General features: G+C 42.6%; 1 long non-coding RNA gene across 1 annotated transcript; it reads right to left on the bottom strand.

Annotated features, from left to right (window-relative positions):
- Positions 1–6867: 6867 nt before the first annotated feature.
- On the bottom strand, positions 6868–21239 carry LOC114091901 (uncharacterized). The gene is made up of 3 exons (XR_003582591.1): positions 21076–21239; positions 8791–8897; positions 6868–7126 (listed from the first exon to the last, which is right to left on the bottom strand). It is a non-coding gene; the product is annotated as an uncharacterized lncRNA (long non-coding RNA).
- Between the last annotated feature and the right edge of the window lie 295 nt (positions 21240–21534).

Raw genomic sequence — 21534 nt, 5'->3', positions numbered from 1 at the left:
CCCAGACCTCAGACTTGAAACTCAGCTTGACCCTTCCCTTTGAGCACTTTTGAGCAATACTACTGGACATGTAGTAACAAGAAAGGAAACAGAGGAAAGATATCGGTTCAGCCATATGTCAAGTTGGGAGAGAAAATGACAGCGAGAGCAAGGCAGGAGATGTGCGTTGACTCTGGAGTTGAGACAACAAAAGAAAATTCTATAAAGTTAGAGCTGGTGTATCCTTTAGGAGACAAATGAACTGATGTGAAGGGATGATGTTCCATGACAGGATTTGGGAAGGGGTTGGGAATATCAACTGGCTGTTTAGAAATCCAATATAACCATATGTTTGGAATTAAACTTAAAATAATTAGGAATTGCACTCATGTATCCTTGCAAGCCTATGTATTGGGGAGGGTGGAGCAGCTATCACACTATTCCTGCCTTTCACAGGGAAAATGGAGGCACAGGAAGTTTGGTCAGGCTTATATAACTGGTGGCTAATTTTTGCATGAAGTATATAGCATTTCTATTCCATTCTTCTGTAGTGATGATACCTTGAACTTGTCAAGTACGTTTGCAGTTATTATATTGTTGGACCAGCCCAATAACCATGTAAGGGGTGGGATGGGTGAGAACCAGAGACCAGATGGGTGAGAACAGAGGACCAGAGAATGGTTAAGAATGTACTGGAACTCTCATTTCTTGAGCACTAACTTCATGCTTTGGGCTTTTTTAGATGCTGTCTCAGAAAATATAATCTTTTAGAGGTTGGTACCACTTTTCCCTGTTTTAGAGATGGGGAGGTTGAACTGTGAGGAGGGCAAGACATATGCCCAAAGCCACCAGACTAGAAAATGGTAAACTTGAGATTCAGGCTCAGGTGTCTGACCCCCATATCTGGGTGGATCATGGCAGCAGAGGACTCCTGTCCCCTCCTGCCTGCATATAGCCAGTCTGGATAAGTTAGCATGAGACCCTCATATTCTCTACTCCTAACCAAGCGGTTCGTACAATAACAGAGCCACAGCGTGGAGAAGGAGAAGCTGAGTTTGAATTTGGCCTCCTCTATTTACCAGTGGAAGATCTGGAGTAATTATTCACTATTTCTTAGTCCCCATTGCCCTATTTGTGAAATAAATATGAAAAGCATCCCTCCCCACCACTCGCTGAAGACTGGTGAGAATTAATGAGGGCAATTGCTTGAGGCAGCTCTCCAGGGTGGCTTTAGCAGCTGGTGGTAGGTGTAGGGTGCACAGCCTGGTACCTAGTTCCTGACGTGGTTGTTCATGTTCCTCTGACAAGCTCCTACTCATTTCTACAAGTAGCATACATTCTCAAAGCATTCTCATGCTCTCTCCCTTCTCTCTTTCTTGACTTCCTCTCCTGAGTTCCTATCATGGGTGTAGAATCACTTTTCCCCCCCCAATCTGATATCAAAGGGTGCAGAATGTACTATTAGCTTACCATGCTAACGAGTGAGAGTATCCTTGACTTCTGTATCTATCAGGGTTCCTCAAAGAAACAGGATGACAGGATGAGAGTGGGGCTGGGGATATAGCTCAGTTGGTAGAGTGCTTGCTTAGCTTGCACAAGGCCATGGGTTCAATCCCCAGCACTATCCAAAAAAAAAAAAAAAAAGAAAAGAAAGAAACAGGATAAGAGGCTGGCATGCCTGAGGCCTGAGCCTAGAGTGTAACTCTCAGGTGGAAGCTGATGCTGCAGCCTGTAGCAGGATTTCTTCTTCAGGGGAACCCCAGCTTAGCTTATAAGGCCTTCCCACTGAAAGGATGAGGCCTAGCCAGACCACTGAGGACAGTCTACTTAGAGTTAACTCCAGGGACTGAATAATTCAGCAATCAGAGTGCAGGAACCTTATTTAGCTTGTGTAGCGGAGTAGGAAGAGCAAAACAAAGCAGAATTAAGGGGCAGAGGCTGCAGGGGCTGATGTCACTGAGACTTCTTGGACTTGCAAGGCTTCTTGGACTTCCAAAATCAAGGTGCCAGCAGGACTGGTTTTATCTGAGGCCTTTGTCCTTGGCTTGTGAATGGCAGTCTCATCACTGACCTTTCATGGCTTTCCTTCTGTGGGAGCACATCCATGATGTTTCTCTTCTTAGAAGGACGCCAGTCATTGCCCCTCCCCCACTACCTATCTTTAGATTGATCTGATTGATTCTAAAAGTGGACACTTATACTTAGGGAATACTTGATTTAGGGTGGTGGGTGGCCAGCAGGGACAGGGGAAATGTACATGTGATTGGGACACTTTCCTGCCTGGTTATGGTCTAATCACTTTGTCTGTATGAAATCCCTTTATAGCCACTCGGAACTCTCTGGCCAGAAGAGAAGAGAAACAAGAAAGCATTTAGGGAGATATCAGGCCAACAGAGTTAAGCCTCCCACCTGTCCCAAACACAAAAAGGGTCTCTCAGCTTTCCATCTCTGGCTCTGCATTCTTTGTCCTCAAATGAAGCAGATAACATTCAGACGTTGGCCATTTAGTGATTTAAAGCTGAGTTTTAGAACCAAGCCTGCTTTGATATCTGGTTCAAATGATCATTAGGAAAAAAAAAAAAGAAAAAAAATTCTCACAGAACCTGGGGCATGGGGTGGGGGTGGGGGTGAGAGAGGGTCAGTCATACTAAACTTGGGACACACCCTACGGACCCTATTTTAACTTTTCTGGAGGTTGAGATGTTATCCCATGAATTTTTTTCAGGGGACAGGGGACACAATTCAGCCCATTCAATCTGGTCCACACATCAGAATGCCAATAGCTTCTCCCACCCCAAGTTGGTATGACAATCAAAAATGTCTCCGGATATTGCCAAATGTCCCCTAGGAGTAAAATAGACCAGGTTGAGAACCACAGCTCTACAGCAGAAGTTTTGAACAGAGACTACACATTATAATCATTTGAAGAAATTAAAACAAAAACACAAAATACCCACAGGGTTTCTGATTTAATTTGCTTTGGGGTGGGGCCCAGGTTGGAATGTTTTGTAAAAGTGATTTCAAAGAATTCTAACTTGCAGCCAGGGATGAGAAGCCTCCAGGACTGGGAGAGTGAACAAGAGAGACATTAAATAATAAATTTCACAATTTGAGTTAAAAAGCCCAATTAAGATTGTACTGTGCATACTGTTTTGTAATATTTTATTTAAGTGTAGGGTTGGGAATATAGCTCAGTGGTAGAGAACTTGACTAGCATGCATAAGACCCTGGGTTCCATCTCCAGGACCACAAAACAACCAACCAACCAACCAACCAACCAACCAAATGAACAAACAAACAAACAAAAAGTATAGCTGGATATCTTTCTGTGTCATTAGATAATCTATAATAAAAACTTCCATGGGTATACAGCTAAATATATTGTAAGTTATGCACTCAAGGTCTTAGTGTATACTCTAGAGAGTTCTAACTCTATGGAAGTAATACAGCAAACAATATTCTTGAATGCATATCTTTGTAAGCAGTGTCAATTATTTTCTTAAGGTAAAATTTGAGAGGTAGAAAACCTGGGCCAAAGGGGTGAACATTTGTGTTTTTTTGATACGTATTACTGAAGTGCTCTCCAGAAGTGTTATATGGATGGATGTACAATTCTGCCAACAGAGTTTATAAAAAGATTATTACCTGATGTCTTCATCAGCCTTGGGTATTTCAGTTTTTGAAATAACAAAATATGGTATCTTGTTTTAATTTGAATTTCTTTGGTTATTATTAAAACTACCCCCCCCCCCAAATGCTATATTATTTACATCTTTCCTTTTGTGAATTGCTTGTGATATTTGTTCTTTTTTTTTTTTACAATATTTTATTTATTTATAGATTTGCAATAACTGGTTCAGACTATTAATTACTTTTTACATGTTGCAAATAGTTTTTGTCCAGTTATTATTTGCCTTTAACGTTTATGTCATTTTATATTTGGAAGTAACTTTTACATAGTTTAGTCTATTAAGATGTCTGCCCTTCTTTCCGCCCCCTCCTTTCCTTCCTTCCTCCCTAATTATATTCATAGAAAAATTTCCATATCAATGATCAGATCAATATTCATCTACACTTTTTGTTCTTTTATTATTTTTTTTTAACATTTGACTTTAAAAAATCCATTTGGAATGGCATGCTATATACGATAAGAATTGAATTTATGTTTTATTCCAAATAGTTACGCAGTTTGCCTAGAGTCACCTTACAATTTTATCTTTTCTTGTGGATTGAAATATCACTTTTCTAGACTAAATTCTGACCTGATTGGGCTTGTTTAGGTGTTTTCTGTTCTGTTCTTTATTTTATTTATTATATAATTTGTCTTGGCAGGCTAAATTCAAGTTTGCCTTGTTCTTTTTTTCGACAAAGATTTTTTTCAGAAGAAATTTTGAAATCCAGAACCTTTTTTTTTTTTTCAGATTCCAAAAATTTTCATCGTGATTTTGAGTAAATGTTCATTAACCTGAACCGAATTTACAGCTTTCCAACATTAAATGTTGCCCTTCAGAGGGCTGTGGCTGTGGCTCAGTGGTAGAGTGCCTGCTTTGCACATGTGAGGCACTGGGTTTGATCCTCAGCATCAAATAAAAATAAATAAATAAAGATATTGTGTCCATCTACAACTAAAAAAAAATATATGATGGTATAGCACGTGTCTTCTAGTTTGAAATTTCTCTGTGAACGTTTGTAAAGGGTCATTTTTCTCTATAAAGATCCTGCACATTTCTTGTTAAACCCTTTTGTTTTTGTTGTTATTAGAAATGGAATCCTTTACCCATTATATTTTCTAGGTGGTTATTGTTGCTATTTAAAAAGTTGTTGTTTTAGATATACATAGTTGTATTTGTCTAGTTTACTAGATAATTAGTTGCAATGGATGATTATCTTAACTTTTCAGTGTGACTATAGGTTATGCAAATAATGTTAATTTGGTCTCCTTTTCAATAATTGCATTTCTTATGTCTTCTTGTCTTACTGCATTGGCTAAATGTCTAGGGAAAAAAAAAATTCCCCTACAGTGGGAATAATGAATGTGCTTACCCTGTCCTTGATGTATTTTGATCTTCTTACCTATACTAACATGTGATTGGCCAAAATTTGCTAAGAATATTTATTGAGCTGTCTTTGTCATTGCTAGACTTTTGCACTGGAATTATGATAATTTTGCAAAATAGACAAGGGACTTTCAAAAATTATAGAGTGTGGAATGTTTTATATAGTAATAATAGGATTGTCAATTTCTTGAAATTTTCGAACTATTTGCTCATAAAATCTTCTTCTTTTTATAAAATCTTCTGAATCAAATCCCTTGAAAGTCTTTCCTAATTTCTTCCTTGGCATTTATTTGTTTGCTTCTTTTGGATCTAAATTTGGTAATCTTAACAATCCCAGTGGCACATGCGTGTAGTGCCAACTACTCAGGAGGCTGAGGCAGGAGGATCTCTTGAGCTCAGTGAGTTCAAGATTAGTTTGGGCAACACAGTGAGACCCTACCTAAAAAAAAAAAAATCAGTTTTCTTTATTTGATAATCTATATTTTTTTTGAAAATTATCTATTTTACAGAGATTTAAAAAAAATTGCTGTTTGACAAAAGAGATTCTTAGTATGCAAATCTTAGTCTGTCTCTTTTTCTATGTAGAATTCCTCAGATCTTCCTCACTACCCTCAGGATACAATCTTAGATCCTTAACATTGAAAACAAATCTTTTAGGATTAAGCCTGTCTCCATTTTTCTAACCTAGACTTTTGCCATCAGCCCCCTTTCCCACCAACAGTAGTAAAAATATTTTCATGTCTGAGGATTATATACATTTTTACCCTTAATTTTGAACATTTAAATTTTTGTCTTGAATTTATTTGAGATTCACTCTTCTTTTTTAAAAAAAATACTTTGTTTTGCTTTTGATAATTATTTCATTTCTTCAAAATCATTTGATTTAAAATTTTAGTTTATTTTTATCCTTTTAAAAATTACTGATGGAGATATTAAAGGCTATATATAATTCCTCTGATTCCAGACTTGAGAGTATTTCAAAAATTCATGTATAAAATTTTCTATATAGCCTGGAATTGCACTTTTTTCTCATTAATGAAAAGTTAATGATGAGTGAATTTTTAAATTTTCAAGGAGATGGGAATATTTTGGGAGGGCATGATAATTTTTGTTAGTAATTTCTAGATGTGTTCTAAGGTAAGTTGAAGATGTGATTTAAATAATTTTCACTTTTTTTGGAATTAGTTGTCACTATTTTTTTATTAGGGTCTCTTTAAAATGCAAATCTTATAATGTTTTGAACAACCGACAATAAAAAATTAAAAAAAAAAAGACACATGTCAAAAAAAAAAATGCAAATCTTAGTATGTTCTTTTTCTGTGTAAAATTCCTCAGATCTCCCTCACTACCCTCAGGACACAATCTTAGATCCTTATCATTGAAAGCAAGTCTTTCAGAATTTAGGTTGTCTCCATTTTTCTAGCCTTATCATTGGCCATCAGCCCCTTCTCTGTAGTGCTAGTCACCTGCTACCATTCTCTCCCTTAAATAGATAGCCATAAAGTTGGAAACCCCTGCTTTGGGCATACTTTTTGTGTAGCCCTCTAATTCAGCATTTATGTTTATGGCAGTGATGCCTACATATCTATCGTTCTGTTAGTGAACTCCGTAGGGTCCTGGTCACTTTGCATTTTCAGTGTTGAGATCAGTGCCTCGTATATACCTGGTATCAGTGTATATTGGCTGAATTGACCTTGAAAGATGGATGAGCCCCACTGGCTAAGGGGGCTGGGACTGTAGGACCCGTTTCTAGATAAACCAGTTGACACTACTGATCCACAACAAAAGATCAGGCACAAGGCAGTATTTTTAAAACAAAATGAAGTATGTGTTCTGTATTGGTGATGATTTATTGTCATTTATTGACAGGATTCAAGGTAATTCTATTTGGTGGTGCTAGTACATGGACGTGGACTTGTCCTAAAGTTGTGAGGAGGTGGGGGAACAGCAGGTCCTTCACTGCAGTTAGCAAGCAGTCAGACCACGATTTGCTCTGGCACGTTGTCACACCGACTCTCAAGCCCTTAGCTTCCGCATCTGTCAGGAGAGGACCTTGGGCTTCTCATGGCTAAAACAGGCATCTTTGGTAACTGGCAAGAAAAAAATAACTCACAACACCCAAAGAAGGCACATTTTTATATTTTAGGGTTAATTTTTTAAACTATTTAGATTCCTGATATAGAATGCTGAGTTTTGTATACTGCACATTTTTAATTTTTCAGCAGAAAGGGTTTAATTAGGTTTTCAAAATGTCTATGTTCCAGAAAAGCTTAAGAAGCATCTTCTTGCTGGGGATGTGGCTCAAGTGGTAGCGCGCTCGCCTGGCATGCGTGAGGCCGGGGTTCGATCCTCAGCACCACATACAAACAAAGATGTTGTGTCTGCCGATAACTAAAAAAAAAAAAATATTAAAAAAAATTCTCTCTAAAAAAAAAAGAAGCATCTTCTTAGAGAGATTCCGAACTTGAGGGTCACAAGTCCTGTTGAAATATGGGAGAAGTCTTAATCCTTTTTCCTGTCAATCTTCCCCATCATATCATCCTCTCAACTGTCAGTCAATCTAACATTTCTAGATCAACTTCCATTGAATGCATTCTGTTCTTCCAATGAGGAGAAACAGAAAAGGAAATGATACTGTCCCTGACTTTAGAAGCTTAGTATGTCATTAGGGATATATGTGTGTGTGTGTGTGTGTGTGTGTGTGTAGTTAGCAAATAAGACTTCTGGTACAAGGCAGATACATTGTTTGTAGGCTAAAGTCTCCCCCTTTTACCTTGAATATTGATAAATGATGAGAAAAAAATTTAACAAGTACCTATAGACATGCTTAAAACAAGAGGGTAAATTTCCATCAGTCAGAAATGGAGAGTTTCCGAAAGACAATTTAATATATTGTCCATACTGGGCTTTAAAGGCTTGAGCTGGTTGGTTGGTGGGGAAAGGGACTGGAATTGGACTAACCCATGGGCTCAGGCTGGAATTCCATTACCCTAAAAGCCTGGGTCTAGAGTTACACAGACTGTATAAAGCTAAGGCCTGGAAACACATTCTCTTCATTAAAGGTAGGAGGGGGCAGCCACGATTGTGGCTAAGGGTCTGAGGAATGCTAGCCAGAGTGACAGGATTTGGGTGTGATGCTGTATCCCAGGGCCAGAGCATAAGCACAAATGCAAATACAATGTGTGTGTGTGTATGTGTGTGTGTGTGTGTGTATGTATGTATGTATCTCCAGTGTGTGTGCGTGTGTATCTATCTACTCCATAAAAGATAACTTTTTTTTACAAAGTGTGTAGAAAGTCCAACACTATGAAAGATAAATAGCAAAGTCATCAAATGGATGAATCAATACCCAAGAAAAAGAGGTAAACAAAACCTTTAAATTCAACCTAAATGTTTTCAATGATGAGGGAGGGCATATAAATGGTGAAATAAGAATATAAGACAATGAAACAAGAACAGGTGGTTATAAAAAGATTAGAAACTTTGAAAACGAAGGAATAATTAATAAAAATTAAAAAGAACTTAATCTGTGGGTATATAGTTAACAAACCATGCAAAAACGAATAGCTTAAAATGATAAAACACTTATTATCTTACAATTTCTTTGTACCAGGAATTCAGGAATGACTTAACTGGCTGATTTTAGTTTAGGGTCTTTCACGAAGTTATAGTTAAGACATCAGCCAGATCTGCAGTCATCTATCTGAAAGCTTGGGTAGAGCTGGAGAGTCAGCTTCTAAGATGTCTCACTCACGTGGTTATTGGCAAAAGACCTCTGTTCTTCCCCATGGGGGTCCTCCATAGTACTGCTTGATGTGTCCTCTTGACATGGCAGCTGGTTTTCCTTTGGAGCAAGTGATCCTAGAGACAGTAGGAGTAAGAAAGCCACAATGTTTTTATGACCAAGTCTCTGAATTTACACACTGTCACTTCTACCCCATTCTATTCATTCAATGGTATTCACTAAAGCAAGTCTTAACTCATGAGGAGCCAAATTAGACTTCATTTCTTGGAGGAAGGATTATAAAAGAATTTGCAGGTATACTTTAAACCATGGGTCCAATAGTATATTGTACACAGCAAAAAAAAAAAATGAGTTAAGAAACAAAAAGACTGAGCCAAGGAAATGTCCCAAGATGCATCAAAAAGAAACCATGAAAAGAAAGTGCAGAGATCTGGGGGACACATAAAACAAAACAAAACAAACAAACAATAACAACAACAACAACAACAGAAAAATATAACCAAATAGAGAAGAGGATGTGGAAGCAATAGTTGAGGGTGTCATCGCTAAGAATTCCCCAAGATTAAAGATAGTATTTCCCAGATTGAAAATTTTCATCAGGGTTGGGCAGCCTAGATAAAAGTTAGCCATCTGTGCAAAGTGGTCAGATTGACAAAAGAGTCGTAGAAAAAAGTGCTTCAAGGAAGTGAAGGGCCAGAGACTGTTAGGGCTGGGGTGATCAGAAAGTCCTTGGGTGAGAGTGGAAAGGCAGGGTCTGGTGCACTGGGGGAATTTCGAGTTAGGAGGGCAGACTGTGCTCAGTAGAAAGGGACCCACTGCATTAGGTAACCATGCCAATGCCTTCTACTGACCTTCAGCTGACCTTGGGGCAGCTCCCTCCCCATGCCTGTTTGTTACCAGCAAAATCCCAACAAAGTGAGGAAGGCAGCCTGGGAACTCTGAAACTCAGGATACAATGTCAGGGCCTGAAGACACCATGCTTGTCCCCATGTGGATAAAGTCTCCTTCTGCCCCAGGCTCCTCTCTCTAGCTCTTGGGACTCAAATGTCAAAATGCTGCAACCCAATGAAGATATTTTCCTCCTGCACCAAGGCCCGACTTGCACACGCCTGTTTGTTTTCACCCCCCAAAGCTGTAATTAGTAGTCAGGCTTGGTTTTCCCTGCAGACTCAGGGACAGGAATAAGTGTTAATTTGAACATTTGCAACTAACAAATGTCTTCCCATTGGCCTCCTGCACAAGTTAGCAGTTTTGAGAGATGCTGGATGCTTTGAGGAAAGCAGAGAGTGGGGCAGGGTGGGTGGGAAGTGGCAGGAAGGCAGGAGCTGGCATTATCCAGCCCCTGGATGTACTGACATCATCACCAGGCCAAGGTTGGGCCAGTGGCAGCTTATAAGCAAGTGACAGTGGTGGTAGGAAGGGATAGGAGGCAGATATCCATCCCCACGCAATCCCAGAAGAGGGGAACAGCATTCCTTACACAGGGAGTAAAACATTTAGCTAGGAAAAAAATGGTCCCTTTAAGAGAGAAAACATTATGGGGGGCGGGGGATTCTTTTTGGCCAGGCAGTGTGATCGACCCCATGAGAAATTTTTCTTAGGGTCAAACCTTTGCCCTTTGCATCCTGGTCTCCCGCCGCAGGCTGAGGCTGCCTGGATATATGTCTCTATACTGAGGTCACGATTGTCTAGGGTTCAACAAAGTGGAGTCTAAGGAAAGAAGTCTGTGGGGAGGAGAGGGGAGAAAAAATAATGGCCAGGAGCACAATTCCATCTGCTGCATGGACTTTCCCAGTGGGTTCGTGGTCCATGCCTGTTCTTTCTCTCCCCCCTGTTGTAGTTTTCTGGTCCACATCTCACCACCTCCTCCCACCCCCACCCCACCCCCAGCATCCTGGTTGAATTTGAAAACTGGTTAAGAGAGGACATCATCCACTTTCCCTTTGTTCAAAGAGGAAAAAGTCTGCAAAAACATCCATCAGGATGGTGAGTTATTCTCTTTGGTTTCATTTCCTACCCCTGGGAAAGAAGGATAAGAGAGAGGATATGGCTTTGTCCCCCTACCCCTTTGTCTCACTGTCTCATTTGTCTCTCTCAGTCACTCCATCTCATTCTTCATCTCTCCCTATCTCTCTTTTTTTTGAGGAGGGTACCAGGGATTGAACTCAGGGATACTCAACCACTGACCCACATCCACAGCCCTATTTTGTATTTTATTTAGAGACAGGGTCTCACTGAGTTGCTCAGCGCCTCACTGTGGCTGAGGCTGGCTTGGAACTTGCGATCCTCTTGACTCAGCCTCTGTAGCTGCTGGGATTACAGGCACACATCACCGCACCAGGTACCTGTCTCTTTTTATACCTGTGGATTTGGGTCTTTCTCTTCAACTAGAGTCTCTACATAACCAATTGCACTTGATAAATCAGTGAGGCATTCAGCATCCTGGGCCAGTCACGATCTAACAGTCCACTCAGCAGTCACTCACCAGTTGGATTTTCCACTTGGTTTTAGCACCCCTAGGCTTTGTGCACACTGAGTCACTTCACTTCTCATAGCTCTCTGGATAATCTTTTAGTTTAGAGACCCTGTGCAGACCACAAACTGGGCTCAGGCGGCAGACGGAGACCTGACCTCTTTTTATGTATTTATGTCGAAGGGACATCTGTAGGATAGCCCAGTTTTTAGGCCAATAGTTTTGCAATAGTGGCATGTGAGTAGGTATGTATGTTGTGTGTGTACACGTGCATACACGCAGCATGGTACTGGGACTTATTAGGGGGATTCTATTTCATTCTGATGGAGAAATACGAAAGTCTTGGGAAAAAAAAAACAAAAAATAAAACTTTTCCTGTTTGTGAGAAAAGAAAATTGGTGATATTTCCAGCAACTAGAGAAGCCCTTCCTAGAGCGCGCAGAGCCAAAGCAGTCAGATGGCACATGTGGGCAGGGGATTCAGCAAAGAGAGTGGTCTTTCGGGTAAAGGAATAAGGGCTCAGAAAAGGGCGCGTGACCGTGTGAGGGCTGGAAGCTCATGATGGCACGAGGCTGGTGGACCCTTCTCTCTTGGAACTGGACCCAGCTGCAGGGTGATTCAGGGACAAGGCAGGAAGACTCTGTCAAGTGAACACTGGGGGGAATGTGTGCCACATTGAAGTGAAATCCATGGCTTTCTTGAGTTCTGTGAGGATGTGTGGCCAAGGCTGATGCTCAGCTTTTCAGTGAGTGTGATCAGCATGCATTGAAGTTTTAGAGAAAGAATCATGATTTCCAAATTGCTGAATCTTTTTCAGCAATACGGGGTGGGGGGCTGGTGACATGTGAGGGCTCTGGGTGGACAGTGATCTGTGGGAAACCCAAGGGAAGAAGGTTAAGACTGGCTGCTTGGAGATCAGAGATGGTGTTCCTGCTGATCTGAACACTGGAGAACCCTGCTGGGTAGCATCTTAGCCTGGCCCTGGGACACAGACTTACTGGCAGCTGAGCAGGGAAAGATGTTTGCCAGCTTCTTGCCTCATATACAACCGTAACCCAGAATCTTGGCATTTAACCCCGTGGATATTTGCACAATGACCTAGGTCTTTATTACTGTGTTAATCCTGCAAAGTAGGTGAATGGTACCTTGGTGCCTTCGGCTTCTGGACTCTCCACTCCTTCTATGACTTGGCCTCCACCTCTGCTCACCCCTTAGGTCCTCTCCTCCCTCTCAACCTGATGCCCAGGGCTTCTTGCCCTCCGTCCCATAAGGATTCTCTGAAGAACACAGCTCTCAATCAGTAACATTTGGTTATCTTCCCCAAGAATGTGGGCATCTCTTTATGTTCCGAAAGGCTTTGTTCTTCATGGAGGGATAGACTGTGAGTTCCACAGGGACTGATGTTTTCATTAGTTTCGATTGTTGTCACATCCCAAGGAGCTAGAACAGTGCCTGACGGATGATAGGTGATCAATAGATTTTTACTGAATGAATGAATCAACGGAGTGAATTCAAGCGAGCTTTTTCTTGTGTGTGTGGGGGGGGAGTGGCTAGAAATGGGAAGGCACTGAAATCATCCGTGGTCTCCAAGGTCTCACATATGGGCTCCTCTGTCCCTGCAGGAGGTAATCCCTTAAATAACTTTTAAAGATGTAGCTTTCTTCCGTCAGACTCTCTGGGACACTAAAATCCTCTGCTTTGGTTTCTGGCAAACTTTCCATACTTTCAGGGCAAAGATGGTTTCCTTTCCCACTCTCCCAGGCCCTCGGCTTCATTACCGTGACCTCTCGTAGCATGGTGGTCAGTGCCTCACGTTCATTCGCCCCAGGGGGATAACAAAGCTGCATATGCAATGTCCACCTCTGTCCTCATGGCGTCAGGAACAGAACAGCATCTTCCCTCTCACAAATCTCCAGTGCAGGCATCTCCTTTGCACGGCTCACTGCTTAATAGTAAAATCGATCTGCTTCTGGGCCAGGGGTGTGGGGCCTGGTGACTTGGCCTTAAACAAAGTCATGCCTGCAAAGGACAATTGCCCAGAGCTGTCCCTCTCTGAGGTCTGCCCCTTGTTAAGGTGTGAGATGGAAAGTTGACAATGGAATTAAATATTTGGGGTTGGTTGGAGAGCTATTTTTAATAAGTGCAAGGGATTGTGGTATTCCTTGTTTGGACCATCTTCAATTTGCCAGGGAGCTCTGTGGATGGAAAATGTGAGCCAAAGGCTCGAGGTGGAAAGGAAATATACATGATCTGAACCCATGCAGCTGTTCCAAGCTGCTGGGGGTTTGAGTTCTGTGCGTATTAGGGATGGCTCTTCCTTTATTCCTAGACATTTCCTCTCCCACCTTTCAGCAGGCGGTAAACGCCCATCAGCACCCCGGTCTGTAGGACCATCCCAGCCAGCTGTACCATCCACAGTGTATTGTATACATAATGCAACACCATTAACTGTAACGCTGTCACAGGGCAGAAAGAGCACTTGGGAAGCGCTGGGAGAAAGGCAGGAATCTGCTGACCGGTGGGCTCTCTTTTATAAAATCATAAACTCAAACCTGCATTTCTCTGAAAGCAAGAAAAACCACCTACCCACCTTTTGATTACACTTTTACACAAATTAATGTCATTTTCTTTTCCACCAGTATTGACTGCAGGGTTCAATTTGGTCCAGCCGGCGCTGGGTAACGGGAAGTATGCTAAGAACAGCTGAGATAACAGCATCCCTCTTGAGGAAGAAGGTTCTCTGAGGAGATTGAGAGGAAGGAGAAAGAAGATAAAATTGAAGAAGAAGAAGAAGAAGAAGAAGGAGAAGAAGGAGGGAAAAAAAACCCCAACAACTTGCAAACATCCGCATCTCTGTGTGCTGCTGCTGTGGCTGCTGCTTGGTTGCGTCTAAGATGGCACCTTGGTGCCCTGCCACATTCGGTCTCCTTGGTACCGAAGCGGCGCTCAGCTTCTTGTCACTGAGTGGATGATGATTATCTGCACCAGGGTCTCAAGGGTGCTCAAGCTTTGCTGGCGATTGGAGCTGAGATGCTTCAGCTGAAGGATTTTAAAAGCTATACAAGGCCAAAGAACCATTACCAGTCACTTGCTGTGTGATGCCTGTTGAAGAGGGGGTGGTGGGGGAAGGAGGGGGCCTGAGGGAGCCGCAGGGGGAGGGCATGATATCTTTATCCCCTCCCCTGTCCTCTTGCTCACCCCCTCTCCTCCCACCTCTCCACCTCCCCACGCCTTTTTAGCCACTGTACCCTTGCTGAGGCGTGACAAGGTTATGTCAGCGTGGTCTGAGAATCTATTGATCATGGCCATCAAAGATCTTTGCGGGAGTTTAGGGATTTGGTGCTTTGCATAACACCCCACTCTTCTCAGTTAACTCCTCCTGTCCCGGCCTGGGCTCACATCACCTTGCAGCTGAGCTGTTGGCAAAACTTGCTAATTTCTGTGACAGCTGCTTTCCGAACTCTACTCATAAGGCTGTCAAATCCATTGTAATTACTATTATAACAGAGCTCAGGTGCCTGACCCAGGCAGCTAAGAAGGGGAGGGATCGGAGGAAACATAGCAAGGGGAAAAAAAAACCACCTCTATATGCTAAGCCCCAACACATATGTACATACTCTTACACACGTGTGCCAGTGCACAGACACACACACAAGCTTGCCTTGTCTTCCCCTTGAGGAACCACAGAAGAAAGGTTCAATAAACAATAAAGCTCTTGTTGCTTTCCTTCCCAGGTGATTTTTCTTTTAACCAGTGGAAGCGGGGAGAGAAAGTCTAGAAACCACCGAGTCACATGCTTGCATATCACATGTAGGATTGTTCAATAAGTACTTAGTGCATGTGGACTGAGGAGCTAGCACTATCCTAGGTGCTGGGGCTGAATACTTATAACACGGACAGAAATCCTGGCCCTTGTGGAACTTCCAAACACACTGGCAGAACTGCCTGTTTCACAGCTCAGAGCCACTGAGACCTCCCCCTGACCCCAGTGATGACTGAATCAGTATTTCTCCCTGGTGTAATTTGCAATACACACACACACACGCACTACTTACAAATAATCATTATAGGCTTTAATAATGCAGGGGCAAAAAAATAATGAAATATTTTTATTTGGGGTCTGTGAAATAGGTAAGCCCATGAGCCTTGAAGAAAACTGACATTGGTTTTTCAGATTGAAGGTGTCTGTGCTGTGGGAAGTCTCCATGTTAGCAAGACTCCATATACACAGAAGGGCAATCACAAGGGGCTACTGTCTATGGAAAAGTCCAAGTAGTTCTTACAGTTAATGAGAAGTGAGAGTTCCCTGCTAGGTACCCAATGGACAGTGTCTGTGTGTGAGTGTGTGTGTGTGTATGTGTGTGTGTGTGTGTGTGGTCCTGGGCAGGAGGCCCAAGGGCAGGGTGCAGAGGGAGAGGTCAGGGTTTCAGGGCAACACTATTTTTTACAAAAGGCACCAAGAATCCTTCCAGGATCCATGGTATTGATAAACCCCCAAACTGTGGTTGGGGTGTGAACCTTCTGGGAATACCACGTGGCCCTCAGCCTCCTGTTTGGGGTGGGGCAGGGTACCCAATTGCCCAAGGACCAGGGCATTCTCAGTCTTGCTGGCTTCCGGTCTCAGCTGGCAACAGAGGAGACTCTGGTTGTTCCTCTGCTCTTATCCATGCAGGTCCTCTGTGAGGTACGTCCCTTTAGAAGCCCTCTAGGGGCTGGCATGAATCACCTGGTTGGAGAGAGGGTTGGGTGGAAGCTGGGAGGGAGCGAGAGATAGAAGACCAAAAACTCCACAGAGGGAGATCTCTGCTGTGCAGTTCCCAACCCCCCTCTGAATTCTGCTTTTCATCCTTTGCTGTCCTAAAAGCCTCATTTTCGGGGACTGATGTGATCCTCAGCTGAGCCGCCAACATTTTTGCCTTAGTATGCTGCTTTTGAAAGTCTGGGGGCTCTGGGATGAAGTTCCAGGCTCTTAGGGTCACAGTGGGACTGCAGATGCCGGGCCTGACAGCTTGGAGGGGCAGTAGCATTTGTGTGTGGAAGGGGAGAGTCGTTGTCTCATAGGGCAGTATCCGGTCTGGGTTCTATCCTGGGAACCAGTGGCACTTGTCAACCTCTGCATCTAACCTGAGGCTCCAATCCCAAGACGCCTATCTGGATGGGAGCCAGCAGAGGGCCCTGTGCAGCGCATACTCTGATCCTGGGCGCCCAGCCTGCCCTGCAGAAGAGACAGGTTCCTTTTTCCCTCTTTCCCTTCCTTCCTCTCTTTCTTTTCTCAGTCTTTAACTCTATCCTCAGAGTTTGGGGGATAGATTTGGGGTGGTTGGCCTCAAAAGGCACCTTCTCTTGGATAAGCATGCTCCCCTGCCGCCGCCATGCTTTTGAATTGCACAATGACTGTATTCATAAGGTCACCCCTTTCAAGGCAATAGATTAGGAATGGAGAGTCCGGGTCCAAGTGAAATCCTTACCAGCCAAGCTCACATCGGAAGCATGAGCAAGAGAAGTTGACATCTGCCTCCAAAAAAGAGATTTATTTTTAAGCGACGGGAAGCTGTGTGTGGTTTTGAGTGTGTTGTGTGCTTCATCCATATGCTGTGTCACTGAATAACACAGGACGAACACTATACACAACTTGAACTTGGCCTTTGTGATGCCCTGTGTATTTTTTTTTAAAGGACTTTCTTTCTTTTTTGTAATGGGTTCTTTTTAGTTATAACATGAGAGTGAATTCATTTTGATATAATTGTACAAACACGTGGATGTCCACGATGGTGGGATTCACTATGGTGTATTCGTATATGTACATAGGAAAATTGTTTTGGATTTAGTGTATTTTTATAATAAACAAAAAACATGGAAGCAGAGTCTCCAAACCCCAGCCCCACCTTCAGAAGGACTCTCCCCCTCCTCTTCCCCCTCTTTTCCTCCTCCTCCTCCTCCTCCCCCTCCCCTTCTTCCTCCTCCTCCTCCTCCCCCCTCCTCCTCCCCCCTCCTCCTCCCCCCTCCTCCTCCCCCCTCCTCCTCCCCCTCCCCTTCCTCCTCCTCCTCCATCTCGACAGACAGTTTCACTTCTGCCACGGTTTTCGTTCCTCCTTTAGGTGCTTGTGTTTTCTGATTACCTTTGTAGTGAGGAGCCGGCTGCTTCCCCACCTCTTCTCACTTCTGCTGTTTTGTGATCTTGCTGTTTTAATGAGAGCCAGTCAATAACTATGGAGAGGTGCTGACGACATTACAAAGGAACTCGCCCTTAACAAGTCAACTGTAGAAGAGGTGCCAACAGGATGGACAAGAGGATTAAAGTATTTATGCCAAAATATTAGAAGCACACGCAGAATTAGCTCTCCTCGTGTTAGATATTTCACTTTTGGCAAGTCCGTATTTAAAAATCTTTTATCCTTGTTTTGCTTAAAGTATTACAATAAGCCCCGGATTTTTCACAGTTACACTTGTATATTTTCACAGCTGTTTTAATCAGAAAAAAATTAATGTGCTTTTGATAGCTCAGAAATCTATCACTGGCAAAAAGCTTTGCAAAAATGTGCTATGGAGTAGGGTGGAATCCTCGACATTATATATTTTTGCCGGCTATTTGAAATTCATAGAATTTTTCCTAAATATTTTCTTTTCCAATTCTTGCCTAAATTAATCTAACAGCTCGGGCTGACTTCTCTGATAATCTCTTTTGTTATGAATGCAGGGATTGCTATTGTTAACGTTCTTGGGAAACCCAATGTGAACTGTCTGTTACTAGCAGGAAAATACAAACACTATTTTTGCTTGTATGGAAGTATTTACTCAAATAAAATATATCACACAATGGGTAGGCAGGACTGCCACTCTCATTGATGGCTTTATGGCTACAGTCTTAGCCAGAGTGTTCCCCTGAATTTTTACCAGCAGACTAGAAAAGAACTTGACTTTTGCTTCTTGAGGTCTAAGACCTAGGCAGCCCCACAGACACGCTCCGCATCTTAGGCATGCTGAGTTCACGTGGTTTGGGATCCAAATGCTAGGCACACATCATGTGTGAGCAAGGGGAAAGTTTTGCGCAGCACATCACCACCAACACCAACAATAATTACAAAACAACTCACAACCAGGGAAGGAAAAGACGGGGGAGGAACAAAAGAGAGGAACAAAAGTCTCCATTTGCCCCTGTTTGCCTGGCAAAGAAGAGGCTGATTTCAAGGAGAGGGGGACTCAGTGGATTAATGTGAACTTTAGTACTGAAGCAGTGTGTGTTTATTGCTGGTGACCACAAGACATAAATCTTGCAAGCACAATATACAATGCGATGTGGCCCCCAGTTTTTTCCCCCCTTCTCGGGTCTCAATTTGTGTGTAAGTGTGTGTTAAGTGCCGTTGAAAAATAGTGACCTTTAATAAAGGATTGTATCCTGCGACTATTTTCCCAGACACACAGTGACCTTTCAAACCAGACTGAGGTGAGGGGGGGTGGAGTTTGGACTTTGAACTGGCCAGACCCTGCTGTGCTCCTCTGTGAGCCTGGCCACTTTTTATTGTGTCACCAGGGAGCGTTCTGTATGCAAAGCAGGCTGGGCTGGCAGCCTGAACCTTTGCAAATCAATTTGTCTGTGAAGGCGAGTCCACTGGAGTGAAAGATGGTCTAACAGGGCTCACTGCCCCCTCTCTTTGTGACATCATCGCCTGTGGAACTCTTGTCAGTCATGTTGCCCAAAGGACTGTTGGGGGTGGGTGGAGTGCTGGGGTGGGGGATGAGGGGGTGGGAGGGGTTAATCCTCGTGACCAACTGTGGCCTGAGAGACAAGGGGGACAAAGCTGGGGGTGGGCGACTGGGTGCAGGGGGAGGGTGTCATTTAGACCCCATGGATGGCTATTGTTGCCTGGTAGTGGTAGCCAACCCCACTGTTCTCTCTTCCTCTGGGTCAGGCATTGACACAGGAGAGAACCACTATCTCCCATGGACCCAGAGACAGTGAGGGTTCTCAGGAAATGTCAAAGGTCAAATGTCAAAGGAGCAAGAGAAGTAGTCCCCAGCCAACAGAGTTGGCATCCTCAAACTCTAATCTCTGTTTCCATCAAAAATCCTAAGAGCTAATATTGCTATAGATTTCATAAGTTTTTCCAACACCCAGGACTCCACATTAATCAGTAACTAAAAATACCAGGAAAGATAGAAAATCTCAATTACTTTGTTTCCTAATTCAAATTTCTTCAAGAAGTCCCTCTAAAATGGAAATCCTGCATTTTTTTAATAAAATGGTAGTTAGATCAATTTTCTATGCAAGCAATGAATCATCTTTATGCTCTAAATAAGACGGAGAGCAGAGTTGACCTTGGGGTGGCAATGCTGGTTGATTTGCCTCCTGAAGAGAAGTCTAGGGGGAAGATTCCAAATTCTTGACCCATGGGCAGGTTTAAGACATGAACTCTCCAAAGAACCTTTTGAAATCTCAGAGGTCAACAGGGTGGACTCTAGAGCTGAATGAACTTGAGTCCTAATCCTTGTTCTGTTTTGCTGGTCCAATGATGGGAACTTTGGCAAGTTACCAAAGGTCTTTAAGCCTTGGTTTCCTCATCTATGTAACAGGCATGAGAATGAAAATCTAAGGCATGTAGGCTGTTTAGCAGAGTGCTGGTAACTAGCCCTCAGTAAATATAAGCCCTGGTGCTAACATCAGATGTGATGATAATTGAGGTGGAATACTAAACAGGATGTAGTTGTATACAGATGGATGAAGTATAATTTGAATTTTGAATCACTTTATCATCTGTGAGATAGTTGTTTCATTTGAAAGATCTTTGGAGGTTTGGGCAGAATTGGTGTTTTATTTTGCAAATTAGTAGATTGAATTTAAGGCTATTGATTTGCATCATATGTGTAGCAGTATACGCACACATACATATATAAATATATACTATATCTGTGCTATACACACATCATTTTTTTCTATCAATCTGTTTTCATTTATAACCCCCAAGCATAGGACACTAAAATTTATTTGTGTATCATGTCCTTTTTCCATGGGATCACAGGATGATTTGCAGAGAGTCAGTGTTGAGCTGACAGGGAGAAAATGTTTTTGGGAGCAGGATTCGAAAGGGGAAGTGAGTATGAGGCAAGACTAGCCATCCATTTGCAGAGAGCACAGAGGTGATGGGCACGGGCTCGAGTCTGAAAGAAGAATTCTAAAATCAATTGAATTTTTAAGTGGAGTTAATCATAGAAATGGTGAATTGGGATTAGTTGAATGCATCATATTTGAGGGAAACTGTTTTACTGATCCTTTTATTTGGAAATGAACAGTGAGGGAAGAGTCATGGGGATTTGGAAAGTGATATGAACAGAGGAATTTCAGAGCCATCTGAAGAAGCATAGAATCTTGCAGATGAAGAAATAAAAGTATTAGAGGCAGAAAGGTAAGAGTTAGGCCAAATATCAGATATTGGAATCAAAGTTAGCGTCCTAGAATGTGTTAAGGATAATTACTATGGCAACAACAACAAGCCCAACAAGCAAACAAAAAAGCCAAACGGATAATACAGAAACCATACACACACACACACACACACACACACACACACACACACACACAAACAATCCTTTTAACTATACGTTTAGCAGTGTAAAATGAAGCCTTTGAAAGAGAAAGCTTTAAGAAAAAAAAAGGAAAAAAGAAAAGGGTTTATATTGGATATTCCTTATGAGACACTGAAGACTCTGGGATCCACAGCAGATCTAATGTTGAGTCTGAGGAATTAATGATACATTCCCCTAAATGAAAAAAAAAAAGTGAAAGAAGCAGGACTTGCAAGTCCAGGGGGACATTGTTTACTCACTGTGTGTGGGATTCAGTTATCCAAGGTGTCAACTCACACTTCCTGGACCATAAAACTACATGGTAGCAAAGGTTGATCCAGCACTAGCAGCATCTCAGGTGGGTATCCTCTGGCCCCTTGGCTTCCACACAGCTTACAAAGAGCTCCATTGTACTCCTTAAGTGGGAGGTGATTCAAGGTCATTTCAGCCAGAACTCGGAAAAGGTCAGGTTTAGAAACAGGACAAGGGAAAGAAACTTCTTGGAATTGGATGAGGAGACTCCACTTTTCGGAAGGCTGGCTGTATTGATAACCATTAGAAGTGCTTAGTCATGACAGAAACGGAGTCGGAAAAAGCCATGGAGGGGACTGAAAATAGCATGGTCCCTTTGTCCTTGTTCTATTCTGCTGTTTTTCTTTGACCTTGGAAAACCCTCCTTGAATCCTCTCCTTCCACCACTTGTGAATACATGAAATTGC

The sequence above is a fragment of the Marmota flaviventris genome, chromosome 14, assembly GCF_047511675.1.
Source record: "Marmota flaviventris isolate mMarFla1 chromosome 14, mMarFla1.hap1, whole genome shotgun sequence".
Lineage (NCBI taxonomy): Eukaryota > Metazoa > Chordata > Mammalia > Rodentia > Sciuridae > Marmota > Marmota flaviventris.
The sequence above is the reverse complement of the archived record's forward strand: the minus strand, read 5'-3'. Positions and strand labels throughout refer to the sequence as shown.